Raw genomic sequence first — 25,881 nt, 5'->3', positions numbered from 1 at the left:
GCTCTTTTTGTGTTACATTTTACCCACATCTTTTAATAAGGCCACCATCCAAAGCCCCTAACTCCTTAAGTCTAAAATCCAAAAATTCTTCCGGGTTTTGGCCAACACGTGGGCCTTCCTTAGGCTATTTACATATTCCAACTATGAATTTTCACTACCAAATACCAAGTTTTAAAAACTCTACCAAATTCTTGGAAATTACGAAAAACCCGAAAATCAGGATGTTACAACTCTACCCTCCTTAAAGAAATTTCGGCCTCAAAATTTTACCTAATCTAAACAGTTAAGGGTACTGTTGATGTATCGTCTCCTCTGTCTCCCAAGTAGCTTCTTCTTTGCCATGGTTTCTCCAAAGTACCTTCACCAACGGGACTGACTTCCTTCTCAGCACCTTGACATCGCGATCGAGTATCTGCACCGGTTCTTCTTCGAAGGTCAAATCCGATTGTACCTCAATTTCTACAACTGGCACGATATGAGTAGGGTCAGAACGATATCGCCTTAGCATGGACACATGAAAGACGTCATGAATACGATCCAGCTCTGGAGGTAACTCTAGCTAATAAGCCACCGGCCCTATCCGCTTAAGGATCCAATAAGGCCCAATGAACCGTGGACTCAACTTGCCCTTCTTACCAAACCTCAAGATCTTCGTCCACGGCGAAACCTTCAAAAAGACCATGTCCCCTACAGCATACTCAATATCCTTACACTTTTGGTCAGCATAAGACTTTTGTCGATCTGCTACCTCCTTTAGTCGATTCCTGATCACCTTAACTTTGTCTTCAGTCTTTGCTACCAACTCTGATCCAAGTACTTGCCTTTCCCCTAACTCTACCCAACAAGTAGGCGAACGACACCTTCGCCCATACAGTGCCTCGTAAGGAGCCATCTAAATACTTGCTTGGTAACTGTTGTTATACGCGAACTCTGCCAATGGCAAGTAATCCTCCCAACTGCCCCTAAAGTCGAATGACCCTCTCTGACTGACCCTCTCTGACTGCCCATCCGACTGAGGGTGAAAAGCCGTACTAAAATCCAATCGCGTTCCTAACACCTCGTGCAACTTCTGCCAAAATTGAGATATAAACCTTGGGTCTCGGTCAGAAATTATTGATACTGGTACTCCATGCAACCGCACTATCTCTGCCACATACAACTTGGCAAACTTCCGAAGTGAGTAATCGGTTCGGACAGGTATGAAATGGGCAGATTTTGTCACCCTATCCACAATTACCCAAACTGAGTACTTCTTGGAAGGTGTCAACGGCAAACCACTTACAAAATCCATAGTTACCCTTTCCCACTTCCAAAGTGGTATCTTTACTGGTTGTAACAATCCTGAAGGTAGTTGATGCTTAGCCTTTACTTATTGACACGTCAAACATTCCCACAAATGCAGTCACTTCTCGCTTAAGCCCAGGCCACCAATATACCTCTCGCAAGTCTCGATACAACTTACTCCCTCTTGGATGCATAGCACAAGGTCCACCATGTGCCTCCCTTAAAATCATCAATCTCAAGTCAGAGTCCTTCGGCATACAAATTCTTTCTCGAAAACAAAGAACCCCATCACCATTTAATCCAAAGTCTGGATTCTCCCCCTTCTCAGCTTGCTGAAACTAAGAACCCAACGACTCATTCGCCAACTGTTGCTTCTTAATCTGCTCCACCCAAGTCGGTCTCACTTATAACTCTGCCAATAAGCTTCCACGTCATACAAGCTTAAACGAGCAAACATTGCCTTCAATTCTGCCACAATTCTACGACTCAACGTATCAGCCACAACATTTACCTTACCTGGATGGTACTCAATCGAACAGTCATAGTCCTTAAACAACTCTATCCACCTTCGCTGTCTAAGATTCAGCTCCTTTTGAGTCAACAAGTACTTAAGACTCTTATGATCCGTATAGATAATGCATCTCCCCATACAAGTAGTGCCTCCATATCCTAAGCACAAAAATCACCGCTGCCAACTCCAAGTCATGAGTAGGATAGTTTACCTCATGAGGCTTAAGCTATCGTGAAGCATAAGCAACCACTTTACCCTCTTGCATCAAAACACAACCCAAACCTACATGTGACGCATCACTGTACACAGTGAAATCCTTACCAGACTCTAGCTGAATCAACACTGGTGCCTCAGTCAGAACCGTCTTTAACTTCTCAAAGGCCTCTTGCTACTTACTTGTCCAAACAAACGGTGCTCCCTTCCTTCTAAGCTTCGTTAACGGCACTGCCAACATAGAAAATCCTTCCGCAAATCTTTGATAATAACCTGCCAACCCCAGAAAACTCTGGATTTCTATTACTAACCTCGGTGGCTTCCATTCCAGAATTGCCCCAATCTTCCAAGCATCTACCTTGATCCGCTCAGCATACACAACATGCCCCAAGAAAGTTACTTCATTCAACCAAAACTCGCACTTACTGAACTTTGCATAGAGTTGCTTTTCCCTTAGCACTTGCAGCACAATACGAAGATGCTCATCATGCTTCTCTTCTGTTTTCAAGTACACTAAGATATCATCGATAAAAACAACTACGAACTGATCTAAGTAAGGCTGAAATACCCGATTCATCAAATCCATGAATGCTGCCGGTGCATTAGTCAAACCAAAGGGTATAACCAGAAACTCGTAATGACCATATCGAGTTCTGAATATCATCTTATGAATATCCACTTTTTTGACTCTCAATTGATGATATCCTGACTGAAGGTCGATCTTAGAAAATACCGAGGCTCCTCTCAGTTGGTCGAACAGATCGTTGATCCTTAGCAAAGGATACCTGTTCTTGATCATCAGTTTGTTCAATTGCCGATAGTCAATACACATCCACATGGTCCCATCTTTCTTCTTTACGAACAATACTGGTGCGCCCCACGGAGAAACACTTGGTCTTATAAACCCTCTATCCAACAGTTCCTGGATCTAAACTTTCAGTTCCACCAACTCCTTTGGTGCCATCCGATAAGGTACAATGGACACTGGAGCCGGTCCAGGTAACAAGTCGATTCCAAACTCGACTTCTCTGTTCAGAGGTAGTTCAGGAAGTTCCTTCGAAAATACATCTTGAAATTATTTGATGGTCCTAACTGACTCCACAGTCATCCCCTCAAGTTTAGCTTGACTCACAAATGCTAAAAACACCTCACAACCTTTCCAAAGCAACCTCTCAACCCTTAAAGCTGAGACCACATTGGACAAATAGTTCCTTCGCTCCCCTATGACCATTATCTCCTCATCTTTGGCAGTTCTTAGCGCTATTCTCTTAACAGCACAATCCAACGTCGCCCGATGCTTAGCTAACCACTCCATTCCCAAGATAAGATCAAAATCCCCAAATGGTAGCTCCATCAAATCTCTCACAAATATCTTACCTTATGTCTCTAAAGGCACCTCCTTAAAGAGTTTATCTACCTTAACCGAGTGTCCTAAAGGACTTATCACTGATACCCCACTCACAGTCTCCTTAGGAAGCTCACTCAACGCCCCAAATACATTACAGGCAACATACGAATGAGTGGAACCCACATCAATTAAAGCAGTGTAAGGCGTGCTATGAATGAAGAATGTACAGGTTATAACATCAGGAGCATCACCCTCCTCACGACACCGTGCTGCATAAACCAACGCCGACTGTCGAGCTTCAACATGTCCAGCACCCCTGCTAGGTGCCCCACGTCCACGTCCATTACCATTACCACCCCTACTTTGCCCACAGCCTCTCTGTGGTGGTGGTCCTCCTCGCGGCTGTTGGATACCTTTTTGCTCTGCATCTTGATCCTGAACTACTCTCTGAGGACACTCTCTGAACTTATGTTCCTTTGACCCACATCGAAACCATGCCCCAGTTCGTTTCTAGCACTCCCCCATATGCAATCTGCCACAGTCCCTGCAAGCCTACAGTCTAAAGGTATTCACTAGAACTGCTCGAACCGGTTCCTCCATTCTAGCTCTTTTAGCATTCCTATTTACAGCACCAGAGGGTCCGAAATCCCTCCTAAATCTGGGTCGATCCCTCTCACGATTCTGCCGTTCAGTTCGTTTTACTTCCTCAGCTATCTTAGCCTTCTCTACCAATACAACGAAATCACGCTCCCTCTGTGGAGCTATCAACACCCTAAGTTCATCGCGGAGGCTATCCTCGAACCGAACACTGCGCTCATATTCGGTCACAACTATCCCGCTAGCATATCGACTCAGCCTCAAGAATTCCGCCTCATACTCCGCAACAGTCTTATTACCCTAAGCCAGATTAAAAAATTCCTTTCGACGAGCATCCACATAACTAGCTCAATTGTACCTCCCCTTAAAAGCAGTCTTGAACAGTTCCCAGGTTACTCGTTCGATCGGCGTACTCTTCCTTACAGTGATCCACCACCGGTATGCCTCATCTCGTAGCAACGACACAGCCCCCTTCAGCTTTTGCTCCACAGAGCAATCAAGGTCGTCTTTAATTCGCTCTATTGAATCTAGCCAATATTCAGCCACATTTGGGGCTACTCCAGATACGCCCCTAAAAACCTCTGCTCCATTAGCCTAGAGTCACTCAGAGATGGATCCCCTGTTTACTGTCCCGGTGCTAGCTCCAGCAACCCTTTCCAAAACCCTTAACATTACTTGAGACAAAGCATCGTCCCCCGCAGCCCGATCATATGACCCAGTCTCAGTTGCTTGTGGCATGAATGCCGCCTCAGCTGGCCTATGCCCTGAGGATGAAGATTCAGCTTGCACCCTTTCGCGACCACGTCAGCGGCCTCGTCCACGAGTTCCTCTTGTACTCATATCGAATTATCTAATTATGAATTTTATGACAATAGTTTAACATTTCAGTTGTTTATTACAAGATGTCTTATGGAAATATAGCAGTTCAAGGATTATTTTCGCAACGTCGTAACCTAGCTACAGTATCATTCCTACCGTTTTACAGCTCTACCCTTTCTAAAGTATCATAGTAGGGTCTCAGTTCTATCCATAACATCATATCAATATCACATGACGTAAAGGAAAGTATACTTACAGACTTGGTGCCGGGGATTCAGGGTGCCACGTCTTTCTCCAAACCATTTCAAACTTAAAAACATGTATTTGGTCACAAAAAATAGAAATTTCCTAAAAATTGATTTAAAATACCTTTGTTTTGAAATTCTTGATTTTAAACCCATTTAAAAACCTACAGCCGAGTTGTTGCAACCAGGCTCTAATACTACTAAATGTAACACCCCAAACCCGACCCAGACGTTATAGCTGAATCCGACGTGTCACAATGAAGTTTTAAAAATCCATGATTCGTTTTAGTGTTTTAAAAGATCGTCTTTTGCTAAGTTAACAAAGTGAATGGAAGCTGTGCACCAGGTAGGTATCCAAAACAGAGGAGGTGGGCCATGAAGGCTGCTTAAGTACCAAGCTCTCGATTGGATCCAATCCTAGACATGCCCACAACCATTGCCACACCTTGGTAAACGAGTTGAAATTCCCTTAAGTAGATAGATTTGATAAACTGATTAGTTGTATCGTTGCGTTGTTTTGTAAACAAATAACATTTTGAAAACGCGCCCTAATTCTAGCCCATTACGAATTATTATCAGAAAATTATAGAGTTATTAAAAATAAAAATAATCCCAGAAAAATAGTTAAAATGGCCTTATTACAACCCAAAAATAAATAGTATTTAAGATAAACTAAAGAAAATCGGCTACTTATTGTAAAGTCCAAAAGCGATCACCATGGCCACTCTGAAACCCCTCCAGCTCCAAGTTTCCACATCACAGCTCACCTGTAAAGATAAAGAAAAGGGGGTGAGTTTGGAAACTCTGTGTGCAACAAGCCCCTTGCAGAGCCCAAACCAATATCAGCATACTGGGCCTAAGCCCAAATTCAGTCTCAACATATACTGGGTCGAAGCCTTTTGTTAAACGATTTCTGGGCCGAAGCCTTTTGTTAAACGGTATGGCCCATAGGTCCATTTCAATATCACATGTAATATTAATGGATGAATGCAAGCCCATTTGGGGAGACTACTCAACCCACCATCCGCTACTCTCTACCCGTACCAACCAAGCCCTCCATATAGGGAATACCTCAACCCACCCAACCAAACTCTCCACAGGCAGCATAGCTGCTTTATCAAGTAACTGAAGGCCCAGCCTCTTTTAATAACTGGGGCAAAGCCCTTTTTGATAAACTGGGGCACAGCCCTTTTCGGTAAACTGGGGCAAAGCCCTTTTTGCACTTCCTCTATTTATATCAAACCCAACCCATGCATATAATGAGTATATCATAGCATATCATGTGCATGTCATAACATATCATGTGCATATCAGGTCATATCATGTATATCAATATCTCATGCATCATAATCATAATTAAACCCTAGGGGCAAAACAGTCATTTTTCATATATTAAGGGTAATTTCGTAAATTTATCAAAAATTAAGGTTTTCCATGTTCATTAACAATTATCATAATTTTCAAGTGTTGACACAATAATTTTTAACGCGTTTTAACAAAATAGGGCTTTTGGGCCCAAAACTCCTAATGGGCCCTACGAATGCCAATTTAGCCCACGAAGCCCTCTTAACCCGAATTTTACAACAATACTAATCGTGTTAACATGCAACTTTTCCAAATTCCATTTTCTATCAATTTTACCCCAAATGGGCCCAGAAGTCCATTGGGCCCAATTTCAGCCCATTAAGGCCCAACTTACCATTGTGCATAGAATTGCGCTCTTACCTGTTCCACCGGTCCAAACACCGATCATATCATTCTTATCGCATCTAAAATCACATGCAAAATCTGAAGTTCCTGAAATGTCGAAATTTCGACATTTCGGCTTTCTGCGAATATTAGCCTAAGATCTTACAGGGGTTATTACACACCTGATTTTTAACGTTCACTAACAAAGTCTCCCACGACAACCTACAATTAAACATTACCACACTTAGTGTACAAGCCATGCTTATCAAACCTAAAATCCACCTTACCATATTCGGCCAAAGAACCCCTAATGGCTATAGGTCACTTACCTTCACCGGGTCTGATGATACGATTCAAGCTTATCCACGTCGATACCCCAAGCCTTGTTGCTCCTCCAAAGTTATCTAAACCATAAAAATCAAATGAAAAAGCCCCAGTAAGGCCTATACCTCAAAATGACAGCCTTCTTAAACTGTAGGGAGGTTTCGGCTTTTCTTAACAGTTATACTACTGAATCGGTTAGGGTATGAATACTTACCACAGTCTTCCTTATGCACTGTTTAGAGTTTAGCAAATGAAGAATAAGTGAAGAGAAAATAAGGTTGCTGGTCAAAAAGAAATCGGCACACCAATCTTCACAGGTTTCGGTTTTTCTAGCTTTTCGACAAAAGTGAATATAAAAAAGGGAGTAGTAGATGAAACGAAAGGAAATTGTAACTGGTTTCGGAAAAAGAAAAGGAAGGAAAGATGGATGGAAGGGTGGTAGTTTCGGCTAGAGAAGAAAAAAGGAAGAAAAGAATAATCCTATGGTGTTTACACAGAAGAAAACGGCACAACTAAGTCCCTAAATACCGAAATACTTACCTAATACTCCTCTGCCGAAATCCCCTCTCTAATTCCCATTATTCGGCCAACTCTAAGCATCCCTTCAAATCCTTAAAATCTCTCCCCTTATCTCTCATTAATCCATGAGTTTAACTGATTCAAACTCTCTCCAACAGAGTTCCATTCAACTTCCAACTCCTGGCTGCTCAAGACATAAAGAACACCACAGTTGCCAGCTTAGAGAATCGAACCTTGGCTCTCCCCAACCACTTACATGCCACTTTTTTAGCTCCTTAGTGGCGTCACTTAGCCACTTTGCCAGGGGCTCTTTTTGTGCTACATTTTACCCACATCTTTTAATAAGGCCACCATCCAAAGCCCCTAACTCCTTAAGTCTAAAATCCAAAAATTCTTCCGGCTTTTGGCCAACACGTGGGCCTTTCGTAGGCCTATTTACATATTCCAACTATGAATTTTCACTACCAAATACCAAGTTTTAAAAACTCTACCAAATTCTTGGAAATTACAAAAAACCCAAAAATCAGGATGTTACACCAAGAACAGACTAAATCGTAGCTCTGATACCAGTAAATGTAACACCCCTAATCGTCTCTATTGTCGAATTAGGGTTACGAAGTATTACTGCAAATAACAAATCTCAATACATTATAAAAACAAATCAAATATTAATTAAAATATTATTTATTCATAACCAATCATCATTCATGGCATTCATACAAAAACGAGCTTTAAATTGAGTATATAGAATGTAAAACTCAATTTGAAAATAATTAGGGACTAATTTGAAACGAAATAAAAAATCTAGAAAAAACTAAAAACAAGGGTCACATGGACGTATGGCCAAGCCATGTGACTCAAGGACATGGCTAATGGCCAAAACATGTGTAATTCAAAAATAAGGTCACACAACCATGTAACAATCTGTGACAATGTGGGAAAAACCTACACCAAAATTAAATAAGCCACATGGCCATGTGGAGTGACCGTGTGTGGCACACAGTCGTGTCCCAAAATGTGTGCACCTAAAATAACTTCTAAAATAAGTAAAATCATAGCCCATTTCTTAGGTACCAAGCCAAACCAATTTCAATCATTTTCATACACTCAAAACACATTCAAACATGCTTAAAATATACCAAAACATTCAACCAAAGTGCCAACCAATATGCCCTTATTGGCACCACATTTCATACACCAAACTAAATTCACATTCAAATATCACAAGCTCTTACATTATAAACATGCCAAACATACCAATTTATCCATTCTATTCATATACATTTTACCATATCTCAAACCACTGCCATGAAGAATAAACCAAATGGCCAAAAGCACTTATAAAAACATACAAGAACCAAATATATACAAAACCTCAAATCTTTCTTAACCAAGGTTGTACACAACATCATCATAAGCAAAAGAACTTAAGGGCACCTAGTTCATGCTATTTATAACCAACTTCAAAATGATCAAAACTTCTACCGACTTGAAGAACGGGTAGTGTGTGTGCTCCAACTTGAATCTCCAACCGACCGAGTTTTCTGCTGACTTATAAAGAAAGAATACATATGATGTAAGTAACTAATGCTTAGTAAGTGTATATAAACTTTAAACATAAACTTACTGAATAGGAATCAATTCATACAATTCATGCATAATTTTATTACCAAGCTCATGAGTTCATTCAATTCCTATATAGACCACAAATCTCACAAGTTAGTGAGTTCACATTTATATATGAAACTTATAACCATATTATGTCATATAACATTCATAATTAACAAATATAATTCAAATTATCCATTTCATGTTCATATAAATAACACAATACATTTCAATGTACCAAGTCAAGCTCCTCCATTTGATATCTACTTTCATATAATAACTTCGTATATCCTTTTCATTTTACACATTTATCACCCGATGAACCAAATGAAATAATGTCAGATACTTAGGAAAATGCTCACACAAGCAATGACAGTAACTTTATATGCCCACACGAGCTGTGGAGAATCCACAACAAATGCAAGACCTCAACCACCGATAGGACATTCAAGACCAGCACCCGAAACTGTAAATAACCCTTAATGACATGTCATTCACAAGGTTCATACAAGCCACATCACATATCAAAATAATTTACTTAATTTTCATGATGCCATGTCAATCACACAATCCATGTGCTTCTCATTTTTTTTCAAGCATAATCACCAATTTAGTCAACATCTCAATTTAGTCCAAAATTACTAATTGTCATTTATCATTCAATTTAAACTATACCTAACATGAACAATACTTAACATGTTACCAAAAGTAACAATTAACAAGTTTAAATAATATACAAACTTACCTAAACAAAAACAATTACGGACACGTTACCGACGACTAATCCGTTAACTTAGCTTTTCCACGGTTTGAGTCTAATTAATTTGTTTCTTGATCTAAATAATAGTTTTCACTCAATTAATTGATTCAAACAACTCAAATAATCAAACTTAAGCTTATAATCCCTTTCAAAATAAATTTACAAAATTACCCTAACATTTTATCTTTATGCAATTTAGCCCCTAAACCCGAAACTTACATATTAACCACATTTAACCATAATTTATGCTAGTCAAATTTCCTAGGGTCTCTCTACAACCCATATTTTTCATGCTTTTACAAAAATTTCATGAATTTTTTCCATTTAAAAAATTTAATCCTTTAACATTAAAATCACTAAAAACTACTTTACAAATAGTCCTATTTAAAAACCAAACTTAATATTCTACCATCAAACTTCAAAAACACTTCAAACTCACCAATGGCATAATCTAAAACGTTTAACAGTTTTATGAATTAACTCACGGGTTAGCTACATTAAGCTATAACGATTACAAAAACATAAAAATCACTAAAAAGGGACTCAATTTATATACCATGCATGCAATTGAAGCTGGGTTGATTCTCAAGCTCTTATCAATGGTGGTTCAAAAACAAAGAAAGGAAGGAGATGATAGCATTTTGCCTATCTTTTTAAGTAATAATTTAATTAATTACCAAATTGTCCTTAAGAAATAACCTTAATAATTAGTTAAACATTGTCCATAATCGTACACTATCTATCTATATGGTATAATTACCACGTAAGTCCCTAAATTCACATTCCTATAGCCATTTAACACCTTTAGCTAATAGAAGCTAACTTTTGCAGCTTTTACAATTTAGTCATTCATACTTAATTAACTATCTAATCGTTAAAATTTTCTAACCAAATTTTACTATGACCTTATAATAATCCTATAAATAATAAAATATAATCACTTGTCAAAATTATGGTCCCAAAACCACTATTTTTGACACCACTTAAAATAGGTTGTTAAAGGATTGACATGTAATATGGCACGATGGGTGATGATCGTGCATAATAGATACATGGAGGAGGTGCTGATGCAAGGAATGATGGGGCATGTTGTCGTGCTTGTGTAAAATAAACTGGTGTTGAATATGTTGATGAAGGGAATGATTATGCATGTTGTGGTGGTTGTGTAAAATAAACTGGAACTAAATGTGATGATACGGGGAATGATTGTGTGTGCTATTATGGTTGTGACAAAAAAATATGGGTTAGAAACAAAAATAAATGAACCACACTGACCGAGAGGTTGCATGGCAATCGGGTCCTCTGATGCAGATGGAGTAGATGTCGATTCCGCTGCATCTTCACCTATCAACCTAAGATTCATGGGCCCTCATATTGGGCTCCTAAGGTGATGTTGCCTACTCTCTGAAACCAACAATAGATATGGCTTGTCATTATTCTTGAACCAACCCATGCAATCCGGAAACGTCACCAACTTCAGTGTGAGAAATGGTTTACGCATTGGCAAGAAATCATACGTAAGCTCATACATCTTGATATACTTCTTGTAGAATGTTGGTCAATCTTCCTCGAGTCTCCCCCACAAGTAGATCTTGTGTAGCTCATCGAGCTCTTCGGGTGGCAACAGAATACGTTGCGTACACCCAAACTGCCACATGACTCGGTTGAATTTGTGCATCTCGACCATTGTAAAAATAACCAATGGCACTTTGATGTGCCAGATGTTGCGATTGGCCAAAAATTTGTTCAAGACGCAGTTTTGAATATTCAAATCCGCATATGGCATTTATACAAATTGCATTATGAATTTATAATTTTTAGAACGTGCGTAATATTTAATTTCAAGTGCTTGAATACATATTATATAACTTTGAAATTCATAAACTAACCACCTCTTCATTTTCTTGATCTAGAGCTAGTCGGATATCCTCGAGCTCGGTCATGACTGTGCCTCGCGGAGTTGTTCCACCTGTTCATATAATATGCTATTTCAAAATTATAACAATGAAAAATAAAAACAGTAATGATATTGTCGAATGACTTTTACCATATGACGAGTGGGAATTCGTAAAGAGCATGCAACCGTCAATTTTAGCTTTATCTAGTATCGTCTCTCGACGCATTTCACTGTACAATATCATAGTACCACTGAACTCGAACTAAGTCATCCCGATTCTTTCAAGTCTAATAGTAGTAGTAACCACCTCAAATGTACCAAATTATGAGATTTATCTGGCATTAGCAGACCATTGATCAACCTCAAGATGAAAGGGTGCGTGAACTGTTCCTTTTCAACATCACTCATTGAAGCCTTGATAGTTTAGAACTTGTCCCCCAACCATCTCATCTCGATCCGGCTACCCCAAAACTTTTTTGGTACCTTATCTAGCAGTTGCTCTCATGTTGCACTCCAATCGGCACTAACAACTAGCCCTGTAATGACATCTCCATCGACCACAGACCGAGTTTTCAACTAACATCCTCAGTGTAATTGTACACTTGCCGTAGGGAAGATGGAATGTGTGCGTCTTCTGTAATAGCCCGTTTTGGGGTCAAATTAAAATAGTGGTTTTGAGACCACAAATCTGAAGTAGAAATATTTATTTTATTATTTCTTTAAGGTCTACAGCATGATAGTATAATTGTGTGAAAATTTCTTTAAGAAATTTTATCGATTGAGTGCCCAATTTAACTAGAATGACTAAATTGCAATAGGTGCAAAACTTGAATTCTATAAGTTAAAGGTGTCTAATTGCTATAAAAATTTAAATTGGAGGTCCTTAAATGGTAATTACCATTATATTTTAGTATGGACAAAAATAGATATGGCTAGGTAAAATTTTAAGGTTATACATTGAGGGTATTTTAGTAATTTGTCAAATAAAGCCAAAATAACTAAATAAAAGATGTCATCTTCTTCAATTTAGTCCCTTATAGCTGAATTTTGGGGGAAACCATAGCTAGGGTTTTGGCCAAGCTTTCAAGCTCGATTGTAAGTCTGTTCTTGTCCCATTTTTGATGATTTTTATATTTTTGAGATCGTTGAAACTTGATTTATCTATTTCAAGGACTAATTTGAAGAATGATTAAAGTCTAAAATTTGGCCCATGTTGAATATGCTTGTATTTTGATGTTTGATGATAGAAAATGCATATTTGTTGTTTGTTAAACGACTTTTGTAAATGATTTTCGGTAAAAAGTCAAATAGGGACTTATTCATAAAAGTCTATAAAATGTGTAGAAAAGTGTGAATAAATAGAAAATGTGGGATATTATGAGTATAAATAATATTCGGCTAGGCTTGGGTTGTAATGAAATTGAATGAAATTCATTTTACGAGCCTAGGGACTAAATTGTAAAATGTTGAAAAGTTAGGGGATAATGTAAATTTTTCCATAATATTTTTTTGGGCTAAATTGAATAATGTGATGATTATAAGTTAAATGTGGTATTATAGATCAAGAAAAATGAAGTTTGGGTCTAAATCGAGGGACAAACAAAGTAAGTGACAAATAGATCCTTTTTGGCCCTTTTTGTAACCGAGGTAAGTTCGTATGTTAAATAAGTTTTACTATAATTGTATTTTTTAATGCTTTAATATTGTAAGAATTGTATAAACAACTCAATGGACCCGTCTGGCGAAATTTTTACAAGCGAGAAATCTCAATCGAACCTTAGGAATAGATTACGATACAAGTGACATGTCATTAGGGTTTTAGGTTATGTGATCCGGGTGCTGATCCTGTACGTCCTACCGGTGGCTAAGTATACCAGCATATGTTGTGGTTACTTGACAGCTTGTGTGAGCAACACCGAGTAGCTACGTCTTGACTGACAACTTGTGTGACTGGGCCTGTTAATGGCTCAAGAGCGAACTTATATGTGTTATGAGATATAGTAGCAATGGCTACATATGTGGCACCTTGTGTGCAAGGTTTTTCCGGAGTATTTGATATTATTATTCCGAGTGGTTCATTGGGTATGACACATGAAATTATTTTGAGATGGTACAGGTATGTACTTAAAGCTTATGATTATTAATTTGTTAAATGACGATTTCAAGGAAGTTGTGATGGAAGTGAATTATGATCATGAGTTTTTGGTAAATTACATTATCTTATGTTAAACTACTTGCATGTTAATATGATCGTGATTTTTGTGTGATAAGTTTTGTAAATTTATAATAAATCGTTCTTGAAACTAACTATTATCACGATGAAGGCAAGTGTACCTATCGAACAGTAGTATAGCTTTAGCAAGACCGATTTGTCGAACCCAAAGGAACTAAAAGTACTAGTATGACTGTCTTTTTATTATCTAGCCTAAGAATAATGGAGTTTTGTTTAACTAACTAATTAACTGAACTAAGAATTCATAGGAAATAGAATTGGGGAATTACTTTTAGAAACACGATTGAATTAAGACAATTCCTAAGGAAAAATCCACCTAGACTTCACTTGTTATTCTGACTCCGAATCGGAAGATTTATTCATTTAACTTGTTCCGTAGAAATCCCTAAGTTATATTATTATCTCTCTTGAGACTAACAACGTCTAACCCTAGGTTGAATAATTGAAATCTCTTTCTAATTAACTTCCTAGGGTTGCATTAACTCGATCTATGGATCCCCTTATTCGGTTTTACCCTAATCCGGTAAAATCTTGTCAACCTATCTCTAGGCGCTTAATCAACTCCACTTAATTATGACAATTGTACTCTTAAAAAGGGTCTATTCCTCCTCTGAATAAGAGCTTAACTTGAATCAATATCCTGCAATATCTAAACAAGAATTAAGAACACATAATTAATAACAAGTCAAATATTTATCATACAATTCAGAAAATAATAACAAGATTCGTCTTAGGTTTCATTCCCCTTAGGTATTTAGGGGATTTAGTTCATAACTAAAAAGGAAAACATCTCAGAAGAATAATGAATACAAAACATAAAGAAAACCCAAAACTCCTGAAGTGAAATTGAGAGGAGATCTTAAGTCTTGATGATGAATCTGGCTTCTAAGATGGATCAATCAGCTTTCTTTGAGTAATTCCTTCCTTCCTCCCTATGCCTCTCTTTTCCTCTTCCTTTAGGGCGTATTTATAGCCTTTAGAATGCCTAAAAGCCCTCAAAATTAGCCTTTTTTGAATTGGACTCAACTTGGGCTCGACAGGGACACGCCCGTGTGACACGCTCGTGTGACATGCCCGTGTACAATTACTTCAAGCCGTGCTCGAGCCTGTTAGAATGGCACGGGCGTGTGTTCTACCAGTGTGAATCGTGCTTCGATTCTACCAAATTGACACGGCTATGTGGTCTGCCTGTGTGAGGAAGTCCAGGCCATGTTGATTTTATACGTTGGCCCATTTTCTCTGTTTTTGGCCCGTTTCTCGTTCCTTTCACTCTCTTATGCTCACCTAAGTATAAAACATGAAATTAAGGCATTAGGAGCATCAAATTCACCAATTCTAAGGAAAAATCATCCATAAAATGTGTTAAGCATGGGGTAAAAATATGTATAAATTACGGTTTATCAAATACCCCCACACTTAAGCATTTGCTTGTCCTCAAGCAAAATTCTCAACTCATAATCAAAATAAATTCTTCTCAACTTATAATCTCTATCAAAAATATCTCAAACTAATTCATGAGTGTACATTGAGAATTCAACTAAAAGAACATTAAAGCTTCAAACATTCCAAGTTGAGTATTTAATCATGCAAAACTTAGGCATCTCCCCTTATCTAAGTGGTTACCTCGATTCGAAATGTCATGAAGTTTAACATCCTCACTAAAGATTCACTCAAATCACTCAAAGTGTTTAAGGACAATGAAAGTAGCACTCATCAGTCAATATGAAAAGTTATTACCATAGGCTTGCATGAAAATCAAATCTCCACCACTATAAATTGAGATGATACATCAATCAAAAGGTCTTTAGAGGGTTGTAACGAGGCTTGGTTAGGGGGTGTGGTCACAAGCTGAAAGAAAAAGTTAGCATCGAGATTGAATTGAAAAATTACTAAACTAGAAAAATTTTTAATCATTACTTGCGTACAACAGAGCTTTTTTTTAGAATATGGAATTTAAGTACCTAAGCTCAAAAAAAAATATTACTACTAATATATATACACTCTTTTTTTTTTAAGAACAAGCCAAACAACATAGACTAACTATTAAGAACGAGACATAACTAAGCAATTTATTCAACTCAAATCTCGACAACAATAGGGATCAAAATAATTGAGGGGATTTCAACAATAATGGGTCAAGGGTTAATATTAAGGGTAATACAAAAAATGGCTTATTAGCTCAACGGGGTTTACTAAGGGTTAATCGTAGAGGTAGGCTTTTCATGGCATGAGTGGGTTAATCCTAAGTGCCTCTATCATCTTGACATATCAAATCAAATAGTGTGGTCTTGACATGCATAATCAAGCAAGTTCTAGAATAACAGTTCAACACTGATGCACTCATAATGAATGTGAGCATGAAAGAATTAATAGATGCTCTTAAAGGCTCAAGGTCTCACAAAAATTATGGCTTTCTGATGTTTAAACTTGTGAATTCTAATTCAAGATAATACTTAGACTTGGGGAAATAACCTAAAATTTTAAACTCTTAAAAATCAACGTATCATGCTTGCTTCCCTAATGTCTTAAAGTTTAAACCATCAAGGCATGAATGCCTATCTTTTAATTCAAGATATATCAATAAAAATCATAAATCAATCAAAATTTATCCTAAACATGACATGAGAGCTTTTCAAGAGGACAAGGCAATCATTCATGGATTTTTTTTATAGTGAAATAAATACCCCCCACACTTAAGGTGTACATTGCCTTCAATGTACAAAGATAGATATATAGAAAAAAATATAAGAATAAGTTAGGGAGAGAAGTGAAACTTTCTGAGTGATGAATGAATTTCCTTGAACTGGAGTTTTTGAGAATAGTCGGCGTGAGGGAGGAGGAGGATACTCCGACTGTGGTAGAGGTTCATTAGTCCATAAATCCTGCACCAAAAGAATATTATATCTGGTGGTAGCTACGGTCGTGGTCGAGCAGGACATGGCAATCGTGGAGAACTTTTTCCAGTGGAGTTTCAAGTTCCTAAGTAATGATGAGCTTTGTAGCTCTTTATAGCTGTGATAAAATCAAGAACTTTTTAAGGGATATTAGGAAGAATAATTACTCATAAAGAATTAACTGAGATTTGTTTATAAAACCTAAAATAGTAACAAAAAGGAAATAACATTTTAAAAGTTAAAGGTGAAATTAATAAAAACATAAAATAAAATTAAACATCATCATCGTCGGATGGTTCGCGAGGTGGTGGTGGCAATGAGATGTGGAAGTGTTGACAAATCTGTTGTAGAGTAGCATCAACGTTATCAAATCGTTGAAAACACTGCTGCTCGAATCGAGTGAGGCACTCAGAGATGTCAGCATATGAAGTCGCCGCATGAACTGGACGAGAGAGTGGTGGTGGCTGAGACGGTGGGTCCTTGTGCTGTGGGGGGACATCATCAGTAATGTCTTCAGGGACCTCCTCCTTAGTAGATTGGGCGAGACGATATTGAGGAGGGTAGGTTCCTCAGCGCTTTTCGATCATCCTTATGCTTAGCATGCTTGAGATGCCTTGTGAAGACATCTGGCCAATGAGGGTTAAGGATGATTCTTGGGCCACAGTGTTGAGGAGCCCGAAGTGTCAAGCCAACCAAGTAACATAGGGGCCAATGGAGATGACCCCCTTCCTATGCCGCTCCGTCTGGTGCTGAATGGCGAGGGCAATGAAATAAGCAAGGACTATAACGTGCCCATGCGACATACACCATAGAAAGTAGGCGTCGTGACTGTTGACAACACCAGTGCTCTCTCGCCTTCCTATTAATGTGTGAGCCAAAATGGCATGTAGGTACCTCAAAGATGGAGAGAGAGCCGATGCCTTGGAGCGGCTAGGATTGTAGGTGGCCAAACCTGATACTAGTGTGTCCTAGCACCGTGAAGGAGAACGATGGATGTAGCGGTTGAGAGCATGTAAGTCATTCTCCTCTTTGAACTCCTTCGTATATAAGCCTAGTGCAGTACCAAATTCTGGGACGCTTAGCTGGCGGACTAATCCTCCTAGGCAAAATTGGACAATTCCGGGATCATCGCAGTTCGTCTTTACGGTCTGAAAATGAAACGTTGAGCATAGTTTCATCATGAGCTCGATATATGTTGGCTCGATGATCCCAAAAAAAGCTCCCAAGGGTAGGTGGTTAGGAGGGCCCGAATCGCATCAGCCAACTGGACTTGTTTTACTGCAGCCCAGCCGATGCAGCAGCCCATAATTAAAGGTCGGGCCAGAAGTATTTAGAAAAGTTCTTCTTGGGGCCCAATGGGGAACTGTAGGAAAGGGTGACGAATTTTTGCGGTAGGACCCGAGGAAGATGACGCTCCCTTCCTTTTCTTTGAAGCAGGGACGGCGGCCTTTTTACCACGTGAAGACGACATTGTATACCTATAATATAAAAAAGAATAATAGTACGTAAACTAATTTGAAAAGGAAAAAGCCATGAATTTGAACTAACAATTTCAGCCAAAACTACTAATGCTAACCAAACTCAACCAAAATAATCAATTTGATAGCATAATTTCATGACATTAGCTTGGTAATAGCATGAGAATGAGCATAGTAATGGTATAGCTATGACAATAGAATGAGGCTTTACTAACAACTCGATTCAACATGAAATGTATGATAAATAACCTAAGAATGCAAATTAAATGATAGAATAATGAGCAAAATGAAAATAGTATGGGGAAAATAAAGATTATTTTGATAATAAGCATTAGAAATAAGTAAAATAGAAGTGAAAAGAGTAAACAAACGCTAAGGGAGAGAGATTGGGCGTAAAAAAATAGAGTGGGAAGCGGCGTATGGGCGTGGTAGGGAGGTCGTGTGGACTTGCAGCGGCTAGGGTTAGGGATTTTGAGTGAAGAAGACAATGAATAGTGCAGGGTATTTATAGATTTTGGGACACACAGCCAGGGAACACACCCGTGTTCCCCAATTTTTGCCCGTGTGATTCGCGAATTTTAAATTTGGGCCCGTCTGACAATTGGCCCACTCCCGTGTTCATTGGGCGCGTGGGTGCACACGGCCGTGTCGTACGGCCGTGCCTTTCTTCGTTCGCTTCTCCCACGCCCGTGTATGTAGTTTCACGCCTGTGTTAATCTAACAGGTTTGACCACGGTTGCTTGGCACGGGCGTGTCGCACACCCGTGTTAATTTGACAGGTTTGGCCACAGTTTCAAGGCACGAGCGTGCATTTTGGCATGTTCGCCCATGGCCATTTCGCACGGCCGTGACTATTTATCGTAGCTTGTACTGGGGAAAATCTTTTCCCTGTTTCCACACGGCCTAAGGCATGCCCGTGTGCTAGGCCGTGTCTATGTGGGAAACCTGTATTCAAGAGCTCCGTTAGTAAGTTAGGAGTTAAACACTAAAATTTAAAGAAGTTAATACAGTTAGTGCTCGGGTTGCCTCCCGAGAAGCGCTTATTTATAGTCTAAGCTCGACTTACCTCTCCATTGAATGGTCATGGTGGTTCGAGAAGTTTATACTCCTCATTCTTGCTATCATTCTCATCAGAATAAGGTTTTAGACAGGTGTTGTTTACCTTAAAAGTGTCAAACTTGGGATGACTTACCTCGACTGTACCGAATGGGGAAATGCCAAGTACCATAAGAGGGATTTCTTCATTCAATTTGGTAGTGACAATGTGAGGATCTGTGGCATCTAATGAAACTTTATCTCCAACCTTAAGTTGAGTTGGGAAGGTATTGAGCTCGTTCTGGCATAGTTTTGGTTTATCGTGGGTTCTCGGTTTATGCATCCGCCATTCATCTAGCTCCTCGATTTGTAGCCTTTGATCTTCATGAATAGGTCCTATACTATTGCTTGAGAATAGCTCATGTACTTCTTTCAAACTCATTTCCTGCAAAGTAGGTTGTACCATATTGTCAGTTTTAGTAGAATGGTTTAAACGATCACCTTCAATTTCTGATGTGTTGCCAGAATTACGAGCTTGAAGGGTGATTGTTTCGTCTCCCACACGAAGTGTGAGCTCACCTGTGCCAACATCAATAATCTTTTTAGCAGTTGCTAAAAATGGCCTTCCTAAAATCAAAAGAGTGTTGCTATCCTCCTCTATGTCTAGAATAATGAAGTCAACGAAAAATATAAATTTATCGATTTTAATAGCACATCTTCAATAATACCCCTAGGAAATCTTAGAGTTTTATCTACTAATTGAATACTCATCCTAGTCTGTTTGGGTTTCCCAAGACCTAATTGTTTGAACATTTTGCAGGGCATGACGTTAATATTAGCCCCTAAATCAGCTAATGCATTATTAACATCTAAACTACCAATTAAGCAAGAAATTGTAAAACTCCTTGTATCTTTTAATTTGTTGGGTAGCTTATTCTGCAGAATAGCTGAGCAAACTACGTTTAGCTCTACATGCGACGCCTCGTCCAACTTCCGCTTATTTGCTAAAAGCTCCTTTAAAAATTTCATTGCGTTTGACATCTGTGATAGAGCTTCAATAAACGGTAAGTTAATGTGTAATTTTTTTAGGAGTTTAAGGAATTTACCAAATCGTTCATCTGAGCGGTCTTTTCTTGTCGCGTTGGGGTATGGCACACGAGGTTTATATTCGACATTCACTGATTTGTTTTTATTATAACCTACCTTACCTTGACCTCTGCTCACCACAGTTTCTTGCCTCAGTTCTGGCTCAGGCTCAACGAATCCTTCTTCATCTTGAACATTAATTGCGTTAAGCTGTTCCCTTGGGTTGGGTTCAGTATTACTTGGCAAGCTACCTTGTGGTCATTTGGAAATTAGTTTGGACAACTGGCCTATCTGAGTTTCAAGCCCTTGGATCGACGCTTGTTGATTTTTAAGTGGTGTCTCAGTGTTTTAGAAATGAGTTTCTAACACCGAGATAAATTTAGATAGCATCTCTTTAAGGTATAGGATGGTTGTTGAAAACCCAGAGGATTCTGTGGCCTTTGATTCCCTTGACCACCCCAGGAGAAATTTGGGTGGTTCCTCCAACCTGCATTATAAGTATTGCTATAAGGATTATTTTGAGATCGAGGATTATTACCCATGTAATTTAATTGTTCGTTCTCCATGCTGTGGCCATAGGATTGATATTCTGAATTGCTTGATCCACCTCCACTGACTTCACAGTGCATTACTGGATGAACCTGCGAAGAACCAAGTAAACCATCAATCTTTTTATTTACTGGTTTGACAGCATAGTAACCAAATCGACGTTATAAATGACTGTTGTTTTAGTTGGCTTAGTCCTCATGACTTGCCACTGATAGTTATTCAGTGACATCTCTTCAATAAATTCATAAGCCTCTTCAGGTGTTTTGTTGTTTATGGTTCCCCCGGCTGCTGCATCAATCATCTGTCTTGTCGAGGGGTTCACACCATTGTAGAATGTTTGAACTTGCAACCATAGAGGTAATCCATGGTGAGGACACCTTCGTAGTAGGTCCTTGTATCTCTCTCATGCGTCGTAAAAAGTTTCTAAGTCCATCTGCACAAACGAAGAGATATCATTACGTAATTTGGTTGTTTTAGCCGGCGAAAAATATTTTAATAAAAATTTTTTGGTCATTTGTTCCCAAGTAGTAGTTGACCCTCGTGGTAACGAGTTCAACCATTGTTTAGCTTTGTTCCTCAATGAAAAAGGGAATAACCGAAGACGAATAGCATCGTCAGAAATGCCATTAATTTTAAATGTATAGCAGAATTCCAGAAAATTTGCCAAGTGAGTGTTTGGATCCTCATCCTGCAAACCATCAAACTGAACAAATTGCTATATCATTTGAATAGTGTTAGGTTTTAGTTCAAAATTATTCGCAGCAATAGCAGGCCTAACTATACTTGACTCAGTTCCTATTAAAGTAGGTTTAGCATAATCATACATAGTACGAGGAGCAGGATTCTGATTTGCTAGTTCAGCGGGTATCGCAGGAGGTAGCTGATTGTCTTCATTTTCAACCATCTCGTCGGTCGTAGTTGAGATATCATCCTCTTGCTCTTCCTCTATGTATCTTAGGGTTCGCCTTATTTCTCTTCGGTTTCTGCGAGCTGTGCGATCGATTTCTTCGTCAAAAAGTAGTGGTCATGACGGGTTTCTTCTAGTCATAAACTATAAAAACCTTCCAAGAGAAAGAAAAAGTAAATTAATAAATAAAAATAAAATTAAATTAAATTAACTTGAAAGAAAAATAAATGGCTAAAGTAATAAAAATTGAGTGTTCCTAATATCTTAGCTCCTCGGCAACGGCGCCAAAAACTTGATCGTGATTTTTGTGTGATAAGTTTTATAAATTTATAATGAATCGTTCTTGAAACTAACTATTATCACGATGAAGACAAGTGTACCTATCGAACAGTAGTATAGCTTTAGCAAGACCGAATTGTCGAACCCAAAGGAACTAAAGGTACTAGTAATAACTGTCTTTTTATTATCTAGCCTAAGAATAATGGGGTTTGTTTTAACTAACTAATTAACTAAACTAAGAATTCACAGGAAATAGAATTGGGAAATTACTTTTGAAAAAACGATTGAATTAAGACAATACCTAAGGAAAAATCCACCTAGACTTCACTTGTTATTCTGACTCTGAAACGGATGATTTATTCATTTAACTTATTCCGTAGAAATCCCTAAGTTATATTATTATCTCTCTCGAGACTAACAACGTCTAACCCTAGGTTGAATAATTGAAATCTCTTTCTAATTAACTTCCTAGGGTTGCATTAACTCGATCTATAGATCCCCTTATTAGGTTTCACCCTAATCCGGCAAAATCTTGTCACCCTATCTCTAGGTGCACAATCAACTCCACTTAATTATGATAATTGTACTCTTAGACAGGGTCTATTCCTCCTCTGAATAAGAGCTTAACTTGAATCAATATCCTGCAATATCAAAACAAGAATTAAGAACACATAATTAAGAATAAGTCAAATATTTATCATACAATTCAAAAAAAAATAACAAGATTCGTCCTAGGTTTCATTTCCCTTAGGTATTTAGGGGATTTAGTTCATAACTAAAAAGGAAAACATCTCAAAAGGATAATGAATACAAAACATAAAGAAAACCCAAAACTCCTGAAAGGAAATTGAGGGGAAATCTTCAGTCTTGATGATGAATCCGGCTTCTGAGATGGATCAATCGGCTTTCTTTGAGTAATTCCTTCCTTCCTCCCTGTGCCTCCCTTTTCCTATTTCTTTAGGGCGTATTTATAGGCTTTAGAATGCCTAAAAGCCCTCAAAATTAGCCTTTTCCGAATTGGACTCAACTTGGGCTTGATAGGGACACGCCCGTGTGACACGCTCGTGTGCGATTACTTCAGGCCGTGCTCGAGCTTGTTAGAATGGCACGGGCGTGTGTTCTACCCGTGTGAATCATGCTTCGATTCTGCGAAATTGACACGGCTGTGTGGTCTACCCATGTGAGGAAGTTCAGACCGTGTTGATTTCGTATGTTAGCTCATTTTCTCCATTTTTGGCCCGATTCTCGTTCCTTTCGCTCTCCTATGCTCACCTAAGTATAAAACATGAAATTAAGGCGTTAGGAGCATTGAATTCACCAATTCTAGGGAAAAATCATCCATAAAATGTGTTAAGCATGGGGTAAAAATATGTATAAATTACGATTTAACATAATGTATGGTAAGGTTAGCTTATTTCTTTCATATGAACTTACTAAGCTATATAGCTTACTGCGTTTTATTTCCATGTTTTATAGTGTCACCAAGCTAGCTCGGATTGGAGATTTTCAGAGATCGCATCACACTATCAACTGTCATTTTGGGTATTGATGATCTTAACATTTTGAGAATATGGCAAGTATAGGGACTTGGTCATTTTGTTATATGTGTCATTAAGAATTTGGTCAAATATATTGACTTGTAATTGTCAAAGGCTTGATATGGTGTTTGGCTATGTAACTTGGCTTATTTTGGTAGAATAGGTTGTAAGCTTATATATTTATATGTGCATGCATGTGCAATTATCTTTTGTGTGATGTGGTTTATAAATGCTTGATAAATGGTTGAATGTGGCTTAATGGGTTTGTTGTTGAATGGTTAAGGTTGGCTCATTGGTATGCTAGGAAAACTAAGTAAAATTATGCATGTTATTGGTAGCCATATTGAAACTTGTAGAATGTGAGTTGTATGATTTGGTTTGACAAAATATGGTGTTGTAAATGTGTTGAGTGTGGATAATGAAATGACATGATTTGGCATTGTTTTGTGGATGTTTGGTTGCCTAAGTATATCATGATTTATGCCATTAAACTTGTTTGTGTGTAGGTGGAAATGAGGGTGACAAATGGCTTAGTAAATAGTCTTTATTTTGTCCATACGGGTAGACACACGAGCGTGTGTCTAGGCCGTGTGTGACACACGATCTGCCCCATGGGCATGTTTTTCGGCCGTGTGTCCTTTGCACCTTAACTTTGAGAAACAGAATGCCCAGAATTAAGCACACGGCTAGAGACACGGGCGTGTGTCTCAGCCGTGTGAGGGACACGGCCTTAGGCACGGGCGTGTGTCCTGACCATGTGAAGTCTGCACCTATTTTATGAAAATTAAATTAACCACACGGCCTAGCACACGGGCGTGTGACTTGGCCGTGTGACCTTAATTTGTTCATGCTTTGCAAAACAAAAAGTTACACGGGTTAGGACACGAGTGTGTGCGACCACACGGCTTGCCCACACGGGCGTGTCCCAAACCACACAGGCGTGTGACCCCTGCTCATAGCAAAAATTTCCTAAGTTTTGTAAAATTTTCTTAAGTGCTCGGTTTAGTCCCGAACTACTTTCAAAGCATGTTTTGGGCCTCATAGGCTCGTATTAGGGACTCTATGATTGAATACAAATGGTTTTAATTGGGATGCAAATTTATGACTTGATTTGTATGTTTGTTTGCGATGTAAGTCCTGTAATGCCTCGTATCCTGCTCCGGTGTTGAATGCATGTAACGAGTGTTACATCTTCGGTCTCCATCTTTCGACTAAAGCACTGATGAGTGGGGGATCCAATTTAGTCCCCCCGAGCATGCGAGTCGTGTATAAAAAGCTTGCATCTCGCAAGTGTCTATGACAGTGCACCTTTGCTTAAGTTGTTTATGTATGTATCCAAAATCTGATTTTCGAGCTAAGTATATAAATATAAAAAATTAATAATCTAAACAAGATACCAGTTAGCTATTTAAATTTAAGTAATTTAATAAATTTTCTTAACATTTTTAATTGAACGTCAGGGATATGCTTGTCGTCCAAACAAATAAATTGATTTGCCATTTAAAATTTATAAGAAAAGAATAAATTTGAAGAGAATAAAATTCAAAACTAATTAAAAATAATTAAGGATTGAAAATTCGAAATTGAAAATTAAAATTTGAAGTTTGAAGTTTGAAAATATAAAATTGGAAATTAGGGATTGAAGATTGAAGACTAAGAATTTGGGAAGGAAGAATGAGTATGGAGTATTTGGTTTAAAAGAATAAAGGTTTGAGGGGTTTATATAAAAAATTTTATGGCCATTGGAGCCCTACTTATGGTTGGAAAAATTACCATTAGAATAGTATTGTTGAAAGGAATATGATTTTTTGTTCCCTCTCTTGAAAATGCATCCTATGTAACAGGTTTTCACTGATGTGGTAGTGAAAATGCGCCTTATAGTATGCATTTTCTTTTTTCTTTTCAAAAATAGCATAAATCTATAAATTTTTTAAAAAAATAATGTAATTTCTCAAATAATTTGTTTTGGAGACATTCACATAAATAAGCCAAATATATATATTAAAATTTTTTATATAATTTAAAAAAAAATTCTCGAGGGCACAGTTGATTTCCATACCGAATTGCA

At 38.2% G+C, this 25,881-nt stretch overlaps 1 non-coding gene across 1 annotated transcript; it reads left to right on the top strand.

The window, feature by feature from the left end:
- Window positions 1-21,448: 21,448 nt before the first annotated feature.
- LOC128294448 (small nucleolar RNA R71) lies at window positions 21,449-21,554 on the top strand. The gene has a single exon (XR_008284758.1). It is a non-coding gene; the product is annotated as a small nucleolar RNA R71 (small nucleolar RNA).
- Window positions 21,555-25,881: the final 4,327 nt, after the last annotated feature.

This window comes from Gossypium arboreum, chromosome 6 (assembly GCF_025698485.1).
Source record: "Gossypium arboreum isolate Shixiya-1 chromosome 6, ASM2569848v2, whole genome shotgun sequence".
Classification (NCBI taxonomy): Eukaryota; Viridiplantae; Streptophyta; class Magnoliopsida; order Malvales; family Malvaceae; genus Gossypium; species Gossypium arboreum.
This window is presented reverse-complemented; position numbering and strand designations above follow the sequence as displayed.